General features: G+C 50.7%; 1 protein-coding gene across 1 annotated transcript in view; it reads left to right on the forward strand.

Annotated features, from left to right (window-relative positions):
- The first annotated feature begins 2,279 nt into the window (after window positions 1–2,279).
- LOC137428920 (endonuclease domain-containing 1 protein-like) overlaps window positions 2,280–23,681 on the forward strand; it is a 78,043-nt gene continuing 56,641 nt past the window's right edge. The window contains exon 1 of the mRNA XM_078778690.1: window positions 2,280–2,335. The gene's annotated coding sequence lies outside the window, so the exon portion shown is untranslated. The remainder of the gene's footprint in view (window positions 2,336–23,681) is intronic.

Genomic DNA, 23,681 nt, shown 5'->3' on the forward strand with positions numbered 1-23,681 from the left:
GACTTGACTTGCGGGAAAATGGCTTGTGACTTGACTTGAAGCAGAATGCATTGTGACTTGACTTGCGGGAAAATGGCTTGTGACTTGACTTGAGGCAGAATGGATTGTGACTTTACTTGTGGGAAAATGGCTTGACTTGATTTGAGGGAAAACGGCTTGTGACTTGATTTGCGGGAAAATGGCTTGTGACTTGATTTGAGGGAAAATCACTTGTGACTTGACTTGCGGGAAAATGGCTTGTGACTTGATTTGAGGCAGAATGGATTGTGACTTTACTTGTGGGAAAATGGCTTGACTTGATTTGAGGGAAAATGGCTTGTGACTTGATTTGCGGGAAAATGGCTTGACTTGATTTGCAGGAAAATGGCTTGTGACTTGATTTGCGGGAAAATAGCCTGTAACTTGATTTGAGGCAGAATGGATTGTGACTTGACTTGAGGCAGAATGGATTGTGACTTGACTTGCGGGAAAATGGCTTGTGACTTGATTTGAGGGAAAATGGCTTGACTTGATTTGCGGGAAAATGGCTTGACTTGATTTGCGGGAAAATGGCTTGACTTGATTTGCAGGAAAATGGCTTGTGACTTGATTTGCGGGAAAATAGCCTGTAACTTGATTTGAGGCAGAATGGATTGTGACTTGACTTGTGGGAAAATGGCTTGTGACTTGAGTTGAGGCAGAATGGCTTGTGACTTGACTTGAGGCAGAATGGATTGTGACTTGACTTGCGGGAAAATGGCTTGTGACTTGATTTGAGGCAGAATGGATTGTGACTTGACTTGAAGCAGAATGGCTTGTGACTTGAGTTGAGGCAGAATGGCTTGTGACTTGAGTTGAGGCAGAACGGCTTGTGACTTGACTTGAAGCAGAATGGCTTGTGACTTGAGTTGAGGCATAATGGATTGTGACTTGAGTTGAGGCAGAATGGATTGTGACTTGACTTGCGGGAAAATGGCTTGTGACTTGACTTGAGGCAGAATGGCTTGTGACTTGATTTGAGGCAGAATGGATTGTGACTTGACTTGCGGGAAAATGGCTTGTGACTTGACTTGCGGGAAAATGGCTTGTGACTTGACTTGCGGGAAAATGGCTTGTGACTTGACTTGAGGCAGAATGGATTGTGACTTGACTTGCGGGAAAATGGCTTGTGACTTGACTTGCGGGAAAATGGCTTGTGACTTGACTTGAGGCAGAATGGATTGTGACTTGACTTGCGGGAAAATGGCTTGTGACTTGATTTGAGGGAAAATGGCTTGTGACTTGACTTGAGGCAGAATGGATTGTGACGACTTGCGGGAAAATGGCTTGTGACTTGATTTGAGGGAAAATGGCTTGTGACTTGACTTGAGGCAGAATGGATTGTGACTTGATTTGAGGGAAAATGGCTTGTGACTTGACTTGAGGCAGAATGGCTTGTGACTTGAGTTGAGGCAGAATGGATTGTGACTTGCCTTGCGGGAAAATGGCTTGTGACTTGACTTGAGGCAGAATGGCTTGTGACTTGACTTGAGGCAGAATGTCTTGTGACTTGACTTGATATAAAATGACTTGTGACTTGAGTTGAGGGAAAATGATTTGCCGACCACTCTGCTGAATTGAACTGATGATAATGACTGAACCAGATGTTATTGCAGGTGATGACTTTATCAAATGATGTTCTAGAATCTAGAAGGTGTAACGTTGTTATTGTTGAGTTTAGATTTTCACTGTGTTCCATTAAACTCTGATAATTTACTTGGAAATTAATTTGTGTGAACTGAAGAACGAGTGATGCATTGTGGATCCATTTGCTCGGCTTGACTGGGTTGGGGCCACCATCTTGGAGGATCGTGAATGCCTGGTTCGAGCTCGTCTTTTTGAGATCGCAATGCAGACAAACCTCATGAAGGAACTCTGATGGCCATGTACATTTATAAAGCTTGCAAACCACCATCCTGGTGAGTAGCTGGAACGTTGAGGAGATCCAATGAATTGATTTTGAGCTACCTTGAATTGTATCATTATGATTCTATTTTCAGTTTTCATGATTAAATAGTAGTTTTGTCCAACCATTACCTTGTGTAATAATGGGGTTGTCGCTCATGTACTCTCTTATTGTGTTTGCAGATAACCCTTCCACTGCTTTCTCTTCTTTCAGTTCTATTCAAATAAATAGAGCTGAAAGCATCAAAATTGAAGCATCAGTTACATTCCTCGAAAGGAGGAAATTGCACTCAAACAAACCGGCTGTGCAGCTTCACCTGTGGCCTAATGGGAGTGTCAACTGAAACCTTTAAAAGCAAGATTTCAGGTGTGAGCTCAGACAAGTCAGCTGATCTCAATACCCTGGGACAAGGTGAGTTGACTTTATATTGGATTTAATACAGCGTGAAACATAAAGGGCGAGATATTTTTTCATTGTGTTGGAACTTTTTGTTGACATCAGAATGACATAAAACTGCCTTAATATTGTGTAAAAAATAGAACAACTTTTTAACAAAAAACGCATAGTTACTTGATATTACATTACACGTGCAGCAAAATCATTTTGACTTTGATGTTATAATATATAAATATGCTCGAGCTCTGTATGATCGAAGGATTTTCCAGTACCATATGGGGCCGGAAGAGAGATGAGCATCGGTTGGTCTGTTTCTGTTTAATAAAGGAATCGATTCGGATTCGGAACGTTTCGGACGTCTTTTCACCACTCTCTAAACACGGATATCTTGAATAATGGTACATAACTCATACATCAAAAGAATCTACTTGTACATTGTGATTCTCATCACAGAGAACGATTCCGTGGCAGGTTCATTTGTCCATCTGTCCACCATGGTGCTCAAAGACCGTCAGGGTTGCATTCCATCTTGATCCATCAAATGATCTGGAAAATGTTACACAGACTTGATTGAAGAACAATAAAATAACTTGTGTATTAAATACTTGCAGAAAACCCGGTTTCAACGGGCCATTTTAAGGAAATTAGTTCCCATTAGCATGTGGAATATTTCGCGAGTTTGACGGGAATGTCCTTTGACATCATGATGGCAGGGACCTGTGGAAATTGGGCGTAATGTAAAATGTGACGTCAAAGTCCTCAGTACCCTTCTTCTTCAAGCCCTCCTCCCAAACCCCAAATCATCAAGCCCCACTCCCAAACTCCAAGTCCTCGACCTTCCCCTCCCAACCCACTCCCAAACTCCAAGTCCTCGACCTTCCCCTCCCAACCTGGAGGCTTCAATCCCACTCCTGCCCTCCACACTCCAAGCCTACAAAACCCCTCCCCACCACAACTTCTAAACTCCTCAAACCCCCACAACATCCTCACCCCTCCCCAACCAAAAGTCCTCAACTCCCCCCAAATTGTAACCTTCTCCCACTCCTCCCAACTCTTTTAATCTAAGCTCTCCCTCACCCTTTCGAACCCCAATATCCTGTCCTCCCTCTCTCCCTCTCTTTCATAAAACCAAAAGCGCATTCTTATATCAATCACACATCAATTTTGGTTCAGGTCCGGATCCAGATTCGGCCTATCAGTGGGATACAAACCATAAACTCTTTAGCCTGATGGAGATTTGTGCTCTACCGAGTGTCGCTCTAGTTGTGGGTGTAATATTTGAATTTGGGGCTGCTAACTAACTGCCCAGACTGGGTGGTACAAGCCTGAAAAATGATGAAATTTTGCAGAGATGGCATCTCATTGTTAAAAGCAAACGAACTGCCCAGATGTGAACCTAAATATGGTCAGAATCAACACCTGGGTTTTTTGTTTTTGTTTTTTTTGTATACAAGATCGAGGCTCGTGAAAGAGCGAACATTAATTACACAAAAAGTCAAACCGACACACAAAACAAAAAACAAGGGGAGTGGCAGACAAGATGGGGAGAGAGGGGGAAGGACACAAACGCAACATTTGAGAGCAGGGACATCGGGAGGACTTGGGGTGAGGTGGGAGAGGTATAAAACATATGAACACTGCAAGGACTCTGGGGTGAATTAGCGGGGGTAGAAAAGATCAAGGTTTTCGATGGGGGAAGATAAGAGATGGTGGTGAACAGCTGTTTTAAAGACCTGTAGGGAGGAGTCGGATTGAAGGGAGTGGGGCAGTTTGTTCCAGAGGCGGGAGAAAAGGGGGATGAAAGAGTGAAGGTGAGCAGAGAGCCTAGATTTTGGCAGTTTAACGATAACAGGGTTGCAGGCAGATCTTGTGCGACCTGAAGGAATATTGGGGGGACAGAGCACAGAGAGAGCTGGGGGAGCAAGGCCGGAGAGGAGTCGGTAGAAGACAGAAAGACCACCAACCTGCCTGCGGTGAGTGAGTGAAAGGCCCTCGGAGTTAACTTCATCGCAGGAGATTCCAATGATTCTGAAAGCTTTGGCCTCAACAGCGTGAAACCGAGCTAGGTGTGAGGCAGGAGCACCAGCCCAGAGGGGGGAACAGTATTCCATTGAGCTGCGGATGAAAGCCTTGTTTGTGGTGAGGAGCTCAGGTGTGCCAAGGAAGGACTTCGCAAGACGAAGGATGCCCAGTCGGCGACTGGCTTTGGAGGCCAGCTTGGAAATGTGGTTTTCCAAAGAAAGATCATGGCATATAGTGAGACCCAAAAACTTGAGCGACAGAACTTATTGGAGAGGATTGTTGAGAAAGTAGATGGGAGGGTTTTCCAGTCGGTCCTTTCGGAGAGACATTGTAAGAGTGTGAGATTTGTCAGGATTGAAAGACATGTTCCACTTGTTTGACCAGTCTGTGATTTTGTCCAGGTCTGCAGAGAGTGAGGAGGCTGCAGACTGCCGATCTGAGGGATGAGGAATGGAGCGGCAGATAGTGGAGTCATCAGCAGAGATAGAGAGGATTTTCCAGAGAGTCGGAGAGATCATTGATGAAGACCAGAAATAGCACAGGGCCCAGAACACTACCTTGGGGAACTCCAGCCAGAACAGGAAGGGGAGATGAGAGAAATCCATTCAGGGCCACACGTTGCCTATGACCAGAGAGGAACTCCGCAAGCCATGAGTGGAGATTTCCATGGATACCATATAAGGAGAGTTTGGTGAGCAGAGCTGGGTGCCAGACCGTATCGAAGGCACGTGATATGTCAAGTGAGAAAGCTCCGATTTCCTGTTTGGCATTGAGGACCTCCATCCATTGTTGAGACAGCAGAAGCAACATGTCAAGAGTCGAATGACCTGGTCTGAATCCAAATTGATGATTGGAGATCAAGCCATTGGAGAAGAGGAAGGATTTGATATCCGAAGCAATGATGGATTCCATGACTTTGCTGATAATTGAGAGAAGGCTGATTGGTCTGTAGTTGCAAGGATCTGTTTTTGCACCTTTTTTGTGTAAAGCGGTAATGTTTGCTGATTTCCAAGATGCTGGCAGATGACCTTGAGCAAAAGAGAGGGTGATAGAACAGAGAGAGGGTGGGATAGAGCGGCAGAGCAGGATTTTAGAACCCGTGGGCTGATGCCGTCTGGTCCAGTTGCAGAATCAGTCGAGGTTTGATTAAAAAAAACTTCTCCGCCTTGTCAGGAGAGAAGGACACAGAGTTCAGGAGCAGTTGGACCACACCAATCTGCAGTCCAGATCACAATATCTGTATAATACAAGTGGGGCACCCGTGGGAATCCCACGGGCATGGACGTGTTTGACATTTGGATATCTTGATTTCGATGCTGCACATTCAGTTTTACAAAATGGTTGCTGTCAATTCATCAGATCCAGAAATGATGTAATCTATACAATTTATTTACTTCTGATAACATATGAATGCATGTGCATGCACATGGGAAAACAATTTGTTATGTGTAATTACACCAAATGTAAAATGTGACTTCAACACCTCAAATCCTCTCCCTCCCACATCGCGCACACTGCACAGGGGAAAGGATCACACACAGGGGAGAGGAACCCCACAGAGCGGAGATTATCACACACAGGGGAGAGGATCGCACACAGGGGAGAGGATCGCACACAGGGGAGAGGATCGCACACAGGGGAGAGGATCGCACACAGGGGAGAGGATCGCACACAGGGGAGAGGATCGCACACAGGGGAGAGGATCGCACACAGGGGAGAGGATCACACACAGGGGAGAGGATCACACACAGGGGAGAGGATCGCACACAGGGGAGAGGATCGCACACAGGGGAGAGGATCGCACACAGGGGAGAGGATCGCACACAGGGGAGAGGATCGCACACAGGGGAGAGGATCACACACGGGAGAGGATCACACACAGGGGAGAGGATCACACACAGGGGAGAGGATCACAAACAGGGGAGAGGATCACAAACAGGGGAGAGGATCACAAACAGGGGAGAGGATCACAAACAGGGGAGAGGATCACAAACAGGGGAGAGGATCACAAACAGGGGAGAGGATCACAAACAGGGGAGAGGATCACAAACAGGGGAGAGGATCACAAACAGGGGAGAGGATCACAAACAGGGGAGAGGATCACAAACAGGGGAGAGGATCACACACAGGGGAGAGGATCACACACAGGGGAGAGGATCACACACAGGGGAGAGGATCACACACAGGGGAGAGGATCACACACAGGGGAGAGGATCACACACAGGGGAGAGGATCACACCCAGGGGAGAGGATCACACACAGGGGAGAGGATCACACCCAGGGGAGAGGATCACACACAGGGGAGAGGATCACACACAGGGGAGAGGATCACACACAGGGGAGAGGATCACACACAGGGAAGAGGCTCACACACAGGGAAGAGGATCACACACAGGTTGTAGGATCACACACAGGGGAGAGGGGGAGAGGAATCCCACACAGGTTACAGCATAACACACAGGGGAGATTGGAGAGGATCACACACAGGTTGTAGGATCACACACAGGGGAGATTGGAGAGGATCACACACAGGGCACAGGATCACACACAGGACAGATTGAATAGGATCACACACAGGGGAAAGGGTCACACACAGGGGAAAGGATCACACATGGGAGAGGATCACACACAGGAGAGAAGATCACACACAGGGGAGAGGATCACACACAGGGGAGAGGATCACGCACAGGGGAGAGGATCACGCACAGGGGAGAGGATCACGCACAGGGGAGAGGATCACGCACAGGGGAGAGGATCACACACAGGGGAGAGGATCATACACAGGGGAGAGGATCACACACAGGGGAGAGGATCACACACAGGGGAGAGGATCACACACAGGGGAGAGGATCACACACAGGGCAGAGGATCATACACAGGGGAGAGGATCACACACAGGGTAGAGGATCACACACAGGGGAGAGGATCACACACAGGGGAGAGGATCATACACAGGGGAGAGGATCATACACAGGGGAGAGGATCACACACAGGAATAATCTGGTCCAGTAATTAAGATTATAATCGCTGCAGAAGTGGCCGCTGCCATTCGTTGTGATCCCGTGCTGTCACGTGTTGCTGGCGTTGTTTTGTCAGGTTATTGGTGCGAGTTGCTCTCGACGTCAGAATATTCTTCATATGTGTCGCGTGCATCCGAGCTGTCTTTAGCTCAAGGTTACGTAATGTGGGGCATGTGGGTGGTCATTCCTGCTTCTTTATGTCAGCACTGTCTCAAAGAGTTGCATGAGGGTCATTTGTAACTGCCATTTTCAAAATGAATACAAGAATGAGGGAACAGAACGAGACCACCAATGAATGTCGTGATCATCTCCCCCTCCCCGTGTGTGAACCGCTCCCCCGTGTGTGAACCGCTCCCCCGTGTGTGAACCGCTCCCCCGTGTGTGAACCGCTCCCCCGTGTGTGAACCGCTCCCCCGTGTGTGAACCGCTCCCCCGTGTGTGAACCGCTCCCCCGTGTGTGAACCGCTCCCCCGTGTGTGAACCGCTCCCCCGTGTGTGAACCGCTCCCCCGTGTGTGAACCGCTCCCCCATGTGTGAACCGCTCCCCCGTGTGTGACCCGCTCCCATGTGTGTGACCCGCTCCCCCGCGTGTGACCCGCTCCCCCGCATGTGACCCGCTCCCCCGCGTGTGGCACGCTCCTCCGTAATATGACCCGCTCCCCTGTGTGTGACCCGCTCCCCCGTGTGTGACCCACTCTCCCGTGTGTGACCCAATCCCCCGTGTGTGACCCACTCCCCCCTGTGTGTGACCCAGTCTCCCCCGTGTTTGTGACCCACTCCATCATGTGAAAATTGAATGAAAGTTTCCTTTTCTAGAACAAAATGCATTTTAGATGAAATGAAGGTCTGCAACATAAAGCCCATTGAGACTTCCTCACAGCTTTATCTCGACTCTAATTCACCATCTGATTTCATTTTTCAGAGTAGCTAGGATTGTTTAAGTCTCAGTTTCAGCTACAGTTGAGAAAATCGGAGAAATGTATTCCAACAGGCGTTTTGAATGTGTCTGGTCGGACGGGATTGTATCAGAGAGGGTTTGTATCAAAGGCGGGTTGTATCAAAGCGTGGTTGTATCAAAGCAGGGTTGTATCAAAGATGGATTTATCAAAGATGGGTTGAATCAAAGTGGAGTTTATCAAAGCGGGGTTGTATCAAAGGGGGGGTTGTATCAAAGGGGGGTTGTATCAAAGAGGGGTTGTATCACAAAGGGGTTGTATCAAAGCGGGGTTGTATCAAAGCGGGGTTGTATCAAAGTGGGAATGCGGAGGAAACCGTCATCACTGCCAGCAGGTATAAAGTGGTAGTTCTAGTTGAGTTTGTTTCCTTGCAAAACCCAGGGAGATATAGGCCTTGACAAGAAAGTGATCAGAAAACCCAATGAATGTCGAAGAGATACAAGAGGTTTTGGATGTAAAGTTAGTTATTACTAGGTTCAGTAGAGAGGATGTACCAATAGAAGCAATCTGGATTGTGAAGATTACAGATTGGGTCAAACCCACAGTTGCAGAATAGCTTTGTTATAGCGCTATGGTGGTTATTGTTGAGTCAACAACCCAACCAGCTGGCATGGTGACAGTTGAAATCACAGCACATGAGAAACAGTGAGTTGAGATGGGTGATTAGGAATTGTTCTTTTGTGTATTTGGTCGAGGCTCACAAAGAGCTTACACAGAGAATATATAATAATGGGAGTGGAAGACAAGAGGGGGAGAGAGGTGGGAGCACATCAGTAGAGAACAGGGACATCCGGAGATCCGTGGAAGGGAGAGGGTTGGAGTGGGGTACACAGGATAAACAAAATGGACACTACATGGACTTTCAGGAAAGAAAACAGGGAATTTGTAAAAGGTGGATTTGGGGTGTATTAACAGGGGTAGAAAAGATCAAGGTTTTGGATGGGGGAAGATAAGAGATGGTGGTGAACAGCTGTTTTAAACACATGGAGGGAGGAGTGGGATTGACAAGATTGTGGGAATTTGTTCCAGAGGCGGTGAGTCTTGATTTTGGCAGTTTCACGAGAAGAGCGGGGTTGTATCAAAATCTCTGAAAGATCACAGCGAGGTTCTATCAAAGCGCGGTTGTATCAAAGCAGGGTTGTTTCACAGCGAGGTTGTTTCAAAGCAAGGTTGAATCAAAGCAGGGTTGTATCACATCAAGGTTGTATCAAAGCAGGGTTGTATCACAGTGAGGTTGTATCAAATCAGGGTTGTATCACAGCGAGGTTGTATCAAAGCACGGTTGTATCAAAGCACGGTTGTATCAAAGCAGGGTTGTATCACAGCAAGGTTGTATCAAAGCAGGGTTGTATCACAGCAAGGTTGTATCAAAGCAGGGTTGTATCACAGCAAGGTTGTATCAAAGCAGGGTTGTATCACAGCGAGGTTGTATCAAAGCAAGGTTGTATCAAAGCTTGTCCAATGAAAGTACGGTTGTATCAAAGCGTGGTTGTATCAAAGCAGGGTTGTATCAAAGCGTGGTTGTATCAAAGCAGGGTTGTATCAAAGCAGGGTTGTATCAAAGCGTGGTTGTATCAAAGCAGGGTTGTATCACAGCGAGGTTGTATCAAAGCAAGGTTGTATCAAAGCTTGTCCAATGAAAGTACGGTTGTATCAAAGCGTGGTTGTATCAAAGTGGGGTTGAATCAAAGCAGGGTTGAATCAAAGCGGGGTTGTGTCAAACAGGGGTTGTATCAAACAGGGGTTGTACCAAAGCGGGGTTGTATCAAAGAGGGTTTGTATCAAAGTGAGGTTGTATCAAAGTGGGGTTGAATCAAAGCGGGGTTGTGTCAAACAGGGGTTGTATCAAACAGGGGTTGTATCAAAGCGGGGTTTTATCAAAGAGGGTTTGTATCAAAGCAGGGTTGTATCACAGCAAGGTTGTATCAAAGCAAGGTTGTATCAAAGCAGGGTTGTATCACAGCGAGGTTGTATCAAAGCAAGGTTGTATCAAAGCGTGGTTGTATCAAAGTGGGGTTGAATCAAAGCGGGGTTGTATCAAACAGGGGTTGTATCACACAGGGGTTGTATCAAAGCGGGGTTGTATCAAAGAGGGTTTGTATCAAAGTGAGGTTGAATCAAAGCGGGGTTGTATCAAACAGGGGTTATATCAAACAGGGGTTGTATCAAACAGGGGTTGTATCAAAGAGGGTTTGTATCAAAGTGAGGTTGCACCAAAGCGGGGTTGTATCAAAGCGGGCTTGTATAAATGAAATTGCATAAGTAAAATCAATGATACTGTAGCGGCTGCCGCTGGGGGCCCGCGCTCAACTTGCCAGGCCTCGGTCGGGACGCCCGGGCATGCCCGGGCATGCCCGGGCAGGCTCGCCCTCAACTTGCCAGGCCGCAGCCAGGACGCTAGGCCACGCCCCCTGGCGCCGGGCCTGGGCAAACCCCCTGGGTTAATAGATATATATTGCTGACCGATAAACGGGTTTTCAGAGTGCCTGAGTGTTTGATTTCAATAAAGCAACTCAGATGAATTCCAGCTTTTTGTCGCGTCCATTCTTCTGATCGACGTGGGAGCCCCAGCTCCTTCATTGGTGACCTATCGACATGGACACGGCAGTCGCCCTTAAACTGCCTACCTTCTGGGAGGCTCACGCTGCGGTTTGGTTCGCACAGGCGGAGTCCCTGTTCGCCCTGCGAGGCATCACGGCCGACGACACCCGCTTCCACCATGTGGTAGCTGCGCTCGAGTCGGCTACCGCAGCCCGCGCCCTGAGCCTCCTCGAGAGCCCGCCAGCCGCTGACAAATACGGCGCGATTAAGCAGCTTCTCCTCGATGCTTTCGCCCTCCCATCGGCGGAACGCGCACGGCGCCTGCTCGAACTGCCTGAGCTCGGCGACACGTGCCCTTCCGAGCGAATGGACTACATGCTTTCACTGATCGGCGAGCACTCTCCGGCATTCCTGTTCCGGGAGCTGTTCCTCCGTCAGCTGCCTAACCCGGTACGCCTCGCCCTGGCAAGCACGACGATCACAGATCCCCGGGCCATTGCCAGAGAAGCCGACAAGATCTCCGCTGCAGGATGGCGCATCGCAGCGGCAACATGGGACCCACCGCCGTCCGACGCAACAACCATGGCGCCCGAGCACCCGGCACGGTCGACGGCCGAACTGCCGACGCAATTGGCGGCCGCTCTACCGTGCCGACCACCTCCACCCGACCAAGCGTGGTGTTACTATCATGCCAGGTTCGGACAAAAGGCCCGGACATGCCGACCCCCGTGCACCTTCGGCAGGCCGGGAAACGGCCGGGCCGGCGTTCATTACCAGCCATGAGCGCCGGCCATACGGGCAACTTACTGTTCATCACGGATAAAGCGTCCGGACGGCGCTTCCTGTGCGACACCGGCGCCCAACTGAGCGTCATACCCGCCTCTGACCAGGACAGGCAATCCGCGGTTTGCGGCCCCTCCTTAGTTGCGGCCAACGGATCGACTATCCGCACCTTCGGCCCGCGCAACGTCACCCTCTGCTTCGGCGGCCAACGCTTTGCTTGGACGTTTGTAACCGCCAACGTGCCCGTGGCTCTGCTAGGCGCCGACTTCCTCTGCGCACACGGACTGCTGGTGGACGTCCAACGGCGTCGTTTAATCAACGCTGAAACCTTCAGCTCCCTGGTATGCACATTCAGCAGCTCCGCGCCGACCGAGCTGGCATGCACCGTCCCGGCGGCGAACGAGTTTGCTCGCCTGCTCACGGAGTTCCCGGCCCTCACGCGGCCGACGTTTTCGGCCGTCGCAGTACGGCATGGGATCGAGCACCACATACCAACCACGGGCCCGCCGGTCTACGCCAGGGCCCGCCGCCTCGACCCAGCCAAGCTCGCCGTAGCGAAGGCCGAATTCGACGCGTTGGAGCACCTCGGCATCGTGCGGCGCTCCGATAGCGCGTGGGCCTCGCCACTGCACATCGTGCCAAAGCCGGGGGGTGGATGGCGCCCGTGTGGCGACTACCGCCGTCTGAATGACGCTACCACCCCCGACAGGTACCCGATCCCGCATATCCAAGACTTCTCCGCCCGTCTGGCGGGACGGGTCATTTTTTCGAAAATTGATCTCATACGGGGATATCACCAGGTACCTGTCAGGGCGGCCGACGTCCCTAAAACGGCAGTCATCACGCCGTTCGGCTTATTCGAATTCTTGCGGATGCCGTTTGGTCTCAAGAACGCGGCTCAGGCGTTCCAGCGCTTGATGGACGGCGTGCTGCGTGACCTGCCGTTCCTTTTCGTTTACCTGGACGACATCCTCGTCGCCAGCACGTCCCGGGCCGAGCACCTCCTCCACCTCCGAACACTGTTCGAGCGCCTCAGCGAGCACGGCCTCATCGTCAACCCGGCCAAATGCCACTTCGGCACGACGGCCGTTGATTTTTTGGGCCACCACATCACCAAGAACGGGGCCGTGCCGCTGCCAACCAAGGTCGAGGCCATCACCACGTTCCCGCGTCCCCGCACCATAAAGGCCCTGCAGGAATTCCTGGGAATGGTGAATTTTTATCACCGCTTCGTGCCCCGCGCTGCTCACCTCATGCGGCCCCTCTACGAAGCCCTCCGGGGCAAGCCGGCCAAGCACGACATCGTCTGGTCCGCAGCAATGGATGCGGCCTTCCAAAGCTCAAAGCGGGCCCTCGCCGACGCAACACTGCTCGCTCACCCGGTGCTCAACGCTCCCATCGCCCTCACCACGGATGCCTCCGACTACGCGGTGGGCGCCGTCCATGAGCAATGGGTGAACGGGGTTTGGCAGCCACTCGCTTTTTTCAGCCGGCAGCTCCGGCCGAACGAGCTCAAATACAGCACGTTTGACCGGGAGCTCCTCGGTCTACACCTGGCCGTCCGCCATTTCCGCCACCTCCTGGAGGGCCGACCTTTCACGGCGTTCGTCGACCACAAGCCGTTGATTTACGCCATGGCCAAGGTCACGGAGCCATGGTCGGCCCGCCAACAGCGCCACCTCTCCGCCGTGTCGGAGTTTACCACGGACATCCGGCACGTCGCCGGCAAAAACAACGCCGTGGCCGACTGTCTTTCCCGGGCCAGCGCGAACGCGGTCCACCTGGGCGTGGATTTTGCGCTTATGGCGGCGGACCAAACCACCGACACCACGGTGCAAGCCCTCCGGGCGGCGGACACGGGCCTCCGCCTGGCCGACATCCCCTGTGCGGACACTGTCCTGCTCTGCGACGTCTCCCAAGGCCAGCCTCGCCCCATCGTGCCCGTCACCTGGCAACGCCGCATCTTCGCCTCCCTCCACGGCCTTTCCCACCCGGGCCGGAAAGCTTCCCAGAAGCTGGTGTCGGCGCGTTTCGTCTGGCACGGCCTTCGTCGGGACGTCCGCGATTGGACCAGCGCCTGCACGGCCTGCCAACGGGCCAAGGTCCACCGACACACCCAGGCCCCGCTGGCACCTTTCACCGTGCCCGAACGACGTTTCGACCACGTCAACGTGGATCTGGTGGGCCCCCTCCCCCCGTCACGGGGGTTCACACACCTGCTCACCATGGTGGACAGGACCACCAGGTGGCCGGAGGCCGTTCCCCTCGTCTCCACCACCACCGCCGACGTGGCGCAGGCTTTCATCGCCACCTGGGTCGCCCGCTTCGGCGCACCGGCGGACATCTCGTCAGAGCGCGGACCACAGTTCACCTCCGAGCTGTGGGGCGCGGTCGCCCGCAACCTGGGGGTCAAGCTCCACCGTACTACGGCCTACCACCCCCAAGCAAACGGGTTGTGCGAGCGATTCCACCGCTCCATGAAGGCCGCGCTCATGGCCGGCCTTCAAGACGGCGGTTGGGCCGACCGGCTGCCGTGGGTCCTTTTGGGCCTTCGCACGGCCCCCAAGGAGGACCTCCAGGCATCCACCGCCGAGCTGGTCTATGGCCAGGTGCTACGCGTCCCGGGCGAATTCGTGCCCGACGCTACCAGTCCCTGGTCCGCAGCTCACCAGCGCTCGGACCTCCAGGAGGCCGCCCGACGGTTTGCCCCCGTGCCGACATCCCACCACGGTGACCCCCGGTCCTACGTCCCCCCAGCACTCCGCACAGCGGAGTATGTTTTTGTGCGTCACGACGCACATCGGTGGCCACTCCAGCCGCCGTACGACGGGCCCTTCCGGGTGCTGCGACGGGACGACAAGTCGTTCGTCATCGACATCGGCGGCAGGTCGGACCGGATTGCAGTGGACCGCCTCAAGCCGGCGCACGTGGACGTCGACCACCCACCACGGGTGGCCCTTCCGCCGCGGCGAGGCCGCCCCCCGTCCACGGGGCCCCCCACTCGACCGCCCACCACCTCACCGGACCCCCTCCCACGACCCGCCAGGGGTCGCTTCGGCCGGGTCATCAGGACCCCCCTCAAGTTGACCCTGCCGGTGCAAGTCGATTCTGGGGGGACGTGTGTAGCGGCTGCCGCTGGGGTTTCACAATCGCCTTGCACCTATCAAGGACGCGGAGCGATCACCATGCCGGGCTCGTCCAGGACGCCTGGGCAGGCTCGCCCTCAACTTGCCAGGCCGCAGCCAGGACGCTGGGCCACGCCCCCTGGCGCCGGGCCTGGGCAAACCCCCTGGGTTAATAGATATATATTGCTGACCGATAAACGGGTTTTCAGAGTGCCTGAGTGTTTGATTTCAATAAAGCAACTCAGATGAATTCCAGCTTTTTGTCGCGTCCATTCTTCTGATCGACGTGGGAGCCCCAGCTCCTTCAATACAATGAAATTGCATAATTAAAATCAATAAATAGTAATCATAAAATATTTTCTTAATCAATTGGCTTGTAGCATACCTAAACCACCAGTGCTTCCTCTGAATCTGTAACTTTTTGAAAATGAATTGTCATTATCAAAAAAATTTTTTTTGATTCTGATGAAAAACAATTCAATCTCTTATAGTTCTTCCTCTCTACATTCCCTAAACTCACCTTCATTCCACCCCTCTTACGTTTTCAAACGGACCTCTGACTTGAAATTCACAACAAACTCATTTTGCAATAAATATTCGTTTTCCATTGATTGTCCAAGACTTTCTTAACTCCACCTCGTCACACCCCTCCCAAACTCCTCCCTCGCCCCTCCTAAACATCCCCTAACCCCTCTCCTTCTAAGCTCCCCCCTCACCTCGCCCCTTCAAATCTCCCCCTCACCACTCCCCTCCAAAACTGCCTCCTCCCTTCCTAAATTCCCCCCTCGCCCCTCCCTTTCAAAACTCCCTTCTCACCCCTCCCCTTCAAATCTCCCCACCCTCCATTTCTCTAAAATTCTCCCCTCCTCCTCAAAGCTGCTTCCTCCCCACTTCCTCTCCGTTCCAATTCATACCTCCCCCTCCTCCAACCTTCTTCCTTCCTTACTCTGCCCTGCCTCAAACAATGGCTCACTGTGTCTCATCCCATCACCATCAAACCTTTTGTCCTTCTCATCCTTTCCTCTCTCCTAGCTCTTCTGCAATCTCCAACACATGATCAACAACTCTCCCTGATATGAAATTGTGGGTTCTATCTCCGAGCTGTGACGTCCTCCCTAATACAATACTGACGATGCAGTGTCGGCCGCGCGGTGAGCGGCTTATAATACCACCTGTAAGCGAGGAGGGTTCATTACTGCTGCTATGGGTCCTCAAGTTGGTAAGACCGATGATGATGTGCATATGTACCCGCAAATGTCTTTGCATTGCCTCCGCATGAATGAAGGTTGTCTGGACATGCTTGCTTATAAGGATTCTATACTTCTTTTATAGATGTGTTGCATTCGAGTGAATAAAAGCTCACTTTGGAGTCTATTGGTGGACATCTTTGACTTCATAACATTTTTATTCACTTGAATGCAACACATCTATAAAAGAAGTATCGAAACCTTATAAGCAAGCATGTCCAGACAACCTTCATTAATGCAGAGGCAATGCAAAGACATTTGCGGGTACATATGCACATCATCATCGGTCTTACCAACTTGAGGACCCATTACAGCAGTAATGAACCCTCCTTGCTTACAGGTGGTATTATAAGCCGCTCACCGCGCGGCCGACACAGGGACTGCATTGTCAGTAATGTATTAGGGAGCAGGTCACAGCTCAGAGATAGAACCCACAATTTCATATCATTCTCCCACCATTAAAGTTTCAGCCAGCACGTGCACTAACGGTATAAATGTATAAAAGTCGAAGCCATTAGTATAAAATCTCGGGTTAGCGGTCAACTAAGATTCACAACAACTCGTCACACTCCCAAGCGCTGGGGTCGACGACATACCCGGCCGGCACGTGTGTGGTAGCTAACCAACCCGCGCTCGCTCTCCGGGGACGGAAGACAAGGCGAGTCCGGAGGCGCCACCCCGAAATTCCACACCTGTCACGGCTCGACGTCACCTGCGGCCCGATCAGGCTGAGGGGTGCCCGGCACGGACACCTCCATTTCGGCGACCGGAGTTTCGGAGACCACGTCATTATGGGGGCCCTCATCCCCAGCCCCCACCCCACATGGCGCTAAATGTTCGATCGACACGGTCGACAAATGGCCGTCCCTAAGCCGAACGGTTGCGTACTGCGGATTCACCTGCACGAGCTGCACCAAGTCTACAGTCAGTTCATACTTGCTTTGTCTCACCGCCCGCTTCTGCAATAGCCCCTGCCGTGAGAAAGGATCCACCGTGCGCCTCCGCATGAGTTGTCGCCAGCTGTAATATGCGAGCCTTGTCGCATGCTTGCTGGAAGGTCAACATGGCTTCCTCAAGCAATCGGAACCTGATTGCTGGCGAGGCGATTCCCGTCACAAAAGCATCTCACATTAGGTTATCAGTCGACTCTGCAACCGTTCGAGGTTCCATCAAACAATATTTCCCCAGGCGTATCAACTCCTGGATGTTATGCTCTTGGCTCTCCGACGAATCCTGATGCCGGGAGGCGAGCATGTGGCGACCATACAACGCACTTCGTTGCTTGATGTATATACCTCACAACGTCACCACGGCTGGATCATACATGGTACATTGGGAAATGTAACCATAAATGATGTCGGTGACATGACAGTTCAGAATCGATAGCCGCTGAGATCAGGTCAGTGAGATCAGGAACTACAGAGATGTAATTCCGAAGAGAGTTGTACCAATGGTCCCATTGGTCTGCCACGTTCGTAGCCTGAGGGTCGCCCGAGAAGACCTCAAGGTGTAGCAGCTTCTCCATCGCTCCCACGCGTCGGATTCGAGTGAATAAAAATGGACCGTGAAAGTGGATTGTAAAGCCTTCCCTCTGACGCAGGATGCTCAAGACACTTTTCAACTTCTGAAGGAAGATATCGCTGGGGCCTGTGTGACTTCGATTGATGACAACATTCGATTTCTCGTCGAGACAGACGCCTTGGATTGTGCCATCGCTGCCACCCTCACTCAAGGGAGTAAACCGGTGGCATTCTTCTCCAGGACATTGACCTCGGCCGAGCATAAACATTCTGCGGTAGAAAAAGAAGCTTATGCGGTTGTGGAATCAGTCCGACGGTGGTGCCACTTGCTGCTGGGCAGGAAGTTTGATCCTTTGACTGATCAGTAGTCCGTGGCATTTATGTACGGACATAAATATTTCCAGCGCATTAAAAACGAGAAAATATTACGATGGCAGGTCGAACTGGCTGACTACTGTTATGATATCATATATCGACCAGGGAGCGAAAATGTAGCCGCCGACGCGCTATCTCGCCCATCGGTATGTGCCGGCATGACTTTGGAGGATCTGAACCGCATCCATGACTCATTGTGCCATCCAGGGGTAACTTGCTTTGCTCATTTCGTGCGCTGCCGCAATTTACCGTTTTCAATTGAGGACATCAGACGTCTATGCCGCTCATGCTCGGTGTGCGCTGAGCTGAAACCGCGGTTTTATAAACCGCCGGTGGGAGCTCTCGTTCAGGCGACTTGACTTTGGGAAGGGTTCAGCATCGATTTAAACGGTCCCTTACCCACACAGAGCACGCTACGTTATATGTTGATGGTAGTTGATGAGTTCTCGTGCTTCCCGTTTTCATTTCCGTGCTCGGACATGACATCCGCCACGGTTATTCGATGCCTGCGTCACCTGTTTGTCATGTTCGGGTATCCCGGGTTCATGCATTCGAATCCAGGGGCCACGCTCATGTCACAGGAGGTGCGGACCTTCCTTGTGGGCTTGGGGATCACTGCCAGTCGCACTACTCCCTATCATCCGGAGGGGATTTTTTTTTTTTTTTGTATACTGAATCGAGGCTCGTGAAAGAGCTGACATTCCAGAACCCCCCATGACATTTACTTCACAAACAAATCAACCAGACAAACAAAATATATAAAAAGAGGGCGCGGAAGACAAGAGAATGGGAAGCACACAAACACTTGAGAGCACACAACATTTGAGAGCAGGGAGATGTGTGGGAGGGAGAGGGCTCGGGGGGAGGAGGCGTGGGAAGGGGTGGGGGGGGGGGGGTGGGGGGTGGGAGAAGTATAAAACACAAGGACACCAAGGACTTCCAGGTCAGAAGTTGGTATTTCAAAAAGTGGAATTGGGGTGAAATTATCGGGGATAGAAAAGATCAAGGTTTTGGATGGGGGTGGTGGTGGTGAACAGCCAGATGAGATGGTGGTGAACCAATAAGAGATGGTGGTGAACAGCTGTTTTAAAGACCTGGAGGGTGGAGTGGGATTGAAGAGAGTGAGGGAGTTTGTTCCAGAGGCGGGAGAAAAGAGGAATGAAGGAGTGAAGGTGAGCAGACAGTCTTGTTTTGGCAGTTTAACCATAAGAGGGTTGCAGGCAGATCTTGTGCGACCTGTAGGAATATTTGCGGGACATAGCCCAGAGAGAGCTGGGGGGGGCAAGGCCAGAGAGGAGTCGGTAGAAGACGGAAAGACCACCAACCTGCCTGCGGTGAGTGAGTGAAAGGCCCTTGGAGTTAGCTTCATCGCGGGAGATTCCAATGATTCTGAATGCTTTGCTTTCAACAGCGTGAAGACGAGCTAGGCGTGAGGCAGGAGCACCAGCCCAGAGGGGAGAGCAGTATTCCATTGAGCTGCAGATGAAAGCCTTGTACGTGGTGAGGAGCTCAGGTGTGCCAAGGAAGGACTTCGCACGACGGAGGATGCCCAGTCGGCGACTGGCTTTGGAGGCCAGATTTGAAATGTGGTTTTCCCAGGAAAGATCATGGCAGATAGTGAGACCCAAAAGTTTGAGTGACAGAACTTCTTGGAGAGGATTATTCAGAAAGTAGATGGGAGGGTTGTCCAGTCGGGCTTTTCGGAGAGACATTGTAAGAGTGTGAGATTTGTCAGGATTGAAAGACATGTTCCACTTGTTTGCCCAGTCTGTGATTTTGTCCAGGTCTGCAGAGAGTGAGGAGGCTGCAGACTGTCGATCTGAGGGATGAAGAATGGAGCGACAGAGAGTAGAGTCATCAGCAAAGAGATAGAGAGGATTTTCAAGAGATTCGGGGAGATCATTGATGTAGACCAGAAAAAGCACAGGGCCCAGAACACTGCCTTGGGGAACTCCAGCCTGAACAGGAAGAGGAGATGAGAGAAACCCATTCAGCGCCACACGTTGACTACGACTAGAGAGGAAGTCCGCCAGCCATGCGTGGAGATTTCCATGGATACCAACAGAGGAGAGTTTGGTAAGCAGGGCGGGGTGCCAGACCGTATCGAAGGCACGTGATATGTCAAGGGAGACAGCTCGAATTTCCTGTTTGGCATTGAGGACCTCCATCCATTGCTGAGAAAGCAGAAGCAGCATGTCCAGAGTAGAGTGACCAGGTCTGAAACCAAATTGATGATCAGAGATCAAGCCATTGGAGAAGAGGAAAGATTTCATATCTGAAGCAATGATGGATTCCATGACTTTACTGATAATTGAGAGAAGGCTGATTGGTCTGTAGTTGCTGGGATCTGTTTTTGCACCTTTTTTGTGCAAAGCGGTGATGTAGGCAGATTTCCAAGCAGATGGAAGATGACCTTGAGCAAAAGAGAGGGTGAAGAGAACAGAGAGAGGGAGTGAAAGAGCGGAAGAACAGGATTTTAGGACCCGTGGGCTGATGCCGTCAGGTCCAGTTGCAGAATCCGAGTCGAGGGTTGACAGAAACTTTTCCACCTTGTCAGGTGGAAAGGACACAGAGTCCAGGAGCAGCTGGGTACGACTGGGTACGGTGGGTACAGAGAGGGATGGGTTTGGGACACAAGATTTAGAGGCAAATACAGAGTTGAGGCATTCAGCTTTTTCACGTGCGGAGTCAGCCGTGTGGCCATTTGAGGTGAGGGAGGGGATGGAGGGGGAACAAACACCAGAAACAGATTTGACCAGACGCCACCAGGATTTGGAAGAGGGAGACAGATAAGGGAGTTCGGTCCTATATAAAAATATATAAAAAGGAATAGCTTGTATATGTTCCTTAACATGATGCTGGGCGGCCAGCGTCTACTAGAGCAAGATATTGATGAGGATTATGATGAAAGCAAAGAGGAGTCAGTAAGACGATGCTGCATCCTCAGTATTGCACAAGATTTGATTTACACAGCTAGTGGTGACAAGCACTTGACTCCAAAACACATCGGATTAGGCAGTGCCCTGCACCAAGCAACTCGCTCAAACGAACTAGTGCAGATGTTTCACAATGCTGGACATGTTATAAGCTACACAGACGTACGTCGATTAGACACAGCCTTAGCAGAGAGTACGCTGCAAGGAATGGATGAAAGTGGGGCTGTCTTACCACCCAATTTAGTGAAAGATCGTTTCGTTTTTTTCTCTACTGACAATATTGATATTAACGAAAACACGCTTGATTGGAAAAACTCCTTCCATGCCACACAATTTGCTGCTTGGCAGAGAGGACCACCTGCTGGCAGTCTCCTAGATGGTATCAAACTCTCAAAAAATACTACATTGAGTATTCCTGATGCCATGAATGATATCTTACCTGTACATGCCAACTCTAAGAGTATTACTCAACCTCCTTTCAGAGCTGCTACTAAACAGGAGTGGTTTGACATTCCCCTTGAAGAATCACCTTCAGCGTTGAAAGCACAGGCAACAGATAATGCGTTCATGATGACAAGACAATCAACTTCTCCAAAGCCGTCATGGACTGCATTCAACCAGGAACACAGTGATGTTAATGCTGAAATGACTACTGTAGGGTATCTGCCAATCATTCAAGCCCCAGCGCATGCCATTAACACTTTGAACACTGTTGTTCGAAGAGCGCTACACATCACACAAGCCCTCAACCAGAAACATATTGTCCTAACTGTCGATGAAGTCCTCTTTCCAAAGCTAATGGAGCTAAAGTGGTCCGTTCCAAAATACAATGATATCCTCATACCACGCCTTGGTGGACTGCATACATCCATGAACTTCCTTCGAGTAATTGGACAACACATGCAAGATTGTGGTCTAATTGATGTGTGGACCGAAACTGACATTCTTGGAGCCAATGCAGCATAACACGTAATGGCGGGCAAAGCATATGCACGTGCCGTTAGAGTCCACAAGATCACATTACAGGCCTCGTGGCAGTTACTTCTTCCCCAACTCTACAGTTACTTAGACGAGCATGATAAAGAGTTGAAGGAACAACTGCAGAGCACTTTGCAATCCAACGACTATGATTTTGCAGAGCTGCTGGATACATTCTCTACAGAGGACTTCCGTAATCACATGGATACCTTTAGTCACAAACTACAGGAAGACGATCCAAATTCTCAGTTCTGGTGGCAATATATGGACATGGTAAGCATTCTTTTGCTTTTCATCAGAGCACAGCGTGATGGTGTCTGGGACCTCCACATGTATGCCTTCAGGAGGATGCTACCTTTCTTCTTTAGGTATGACCACACTCATTATGCTAGATGGGGAACCATTTACCTGGCATAAATGAACTGCCTTCCACCAGAAGTCCTTCAGGAATTCCAGGCAGGAAATTTTGTTGTAAAGGAGTCCGGCCGGAAATTAAATCAAGTATCACCTGATCATAGCCAAGAATGGCTGAATGGCACTGGAAAGAAGAGCGGTGGCATTGTGGGCATCACAAGAAGTATCTCTGCATTAGGCAGATGGGCACTATCATATAACTTGAGAACTTGCATATCGAGTAAAACTAGACAAATGCTGATGATCGAAGGGGAGGAAAGTGAGTATGTGTACAACGAGCTTACACCTTCCAGGAAAGGGCGTGACAACCTTGATGAGGAGAAAGTCGTCTCAGCGTTCCGACGATTCGATGTATTCAGCGAGGGAATGTCATCTTCTGTACTGCAGAATATTGCTACCAAGGATTTGGCATCGGAGAGCATTCAACATTCTTTGCTTAATGCAGAAAAACTTGGACAGGTGCAGCTGGATGAGTTTGTTGATCAGCGCCTTCTTCAGCCTCCTGATGGCACATGTCATATCAATTTCAATGCCGCTTTACATAGGAACAAAGCACAGACTTTCTCGTCTCTGTATGCTGTAGACTGCAAAGAAAGCAAAGGCAAAGAAACGACCATCAAGGCAGATAGAAACATTCTACAGCGACTTGTGACAGCTTCCAAAGCAGGGCGTGTGATAAACCTGGACCTGATTCTGCAGCATGAGCTTATGCCTGTGCCAATTTCACTTGCTGCCATGAATGGGAGTCTACATACAGGCAGTAGCGGTAAATCTCGACTGGCAAATGAGTTGATTCAAGATGTCTCAACCCCAGAACAAGTGACATTAACTGGAAGTACTTGCTTAGTAATTGATGGTCAAGCACTGGTGATGGCTCTTGGAAAGCCCAGCGGAATAACCACATTTGGTGAATATGCAGATGCGTTTGTGAATTCAGTGTTTGCCATGGGGAAAAAATTTGAGAGAGTTGACGTAACTTTCGACCGATACCAGCAGGATTCCATCAAGACTGGAACCAGAATGAAACGAACCCGGGCCTCTCGACCAATACGTCGGGTAATAGAAAACCAAAACGTTCCTCTACCAGACAAATGGACCAACTTTCTCTCACTTGGAGAGAATAAGGCAAATCTAGCAGAGTTTCGTTCTCAGCAGCTCATGACAAATGCGGTGTCTATTGCACCCACAACACTTGTAGTGCCTGGAGGATTTGCACAGATCACAGACGTGAAATCTTCAGATCCAGAGATGGACACATCATCCCTACAGGCCAACCATGAGGAGGCGGACACACGACTTGTTCTTCATTGCGTCGACACAAATGCTGAAACAGTGGTGGTTTTAGTGCGTGACACTGACGTGCTGGTCTTGTTAGCTGCTCATTTTGATAAGATGCCATGCACTCAGCTGTGGATGAAGGCAGGAACTCTTAAGAAGCCAAAAT

Source organism: Myxine glutinosa, chromosome 1 (genome assembly GCF_964187855.1).
Source record: "Myxine glutinosa chromosome 1, kmMyxGlut1.1, whole genome shotgun sequence".
NCBI classification, from domain to species: domain Eukaryota; kingdom Metazoa; phylum Chordata; class Myxini; order Myxiniformes; family Myxinidae; genus Myxine; species Myxine glutinosa.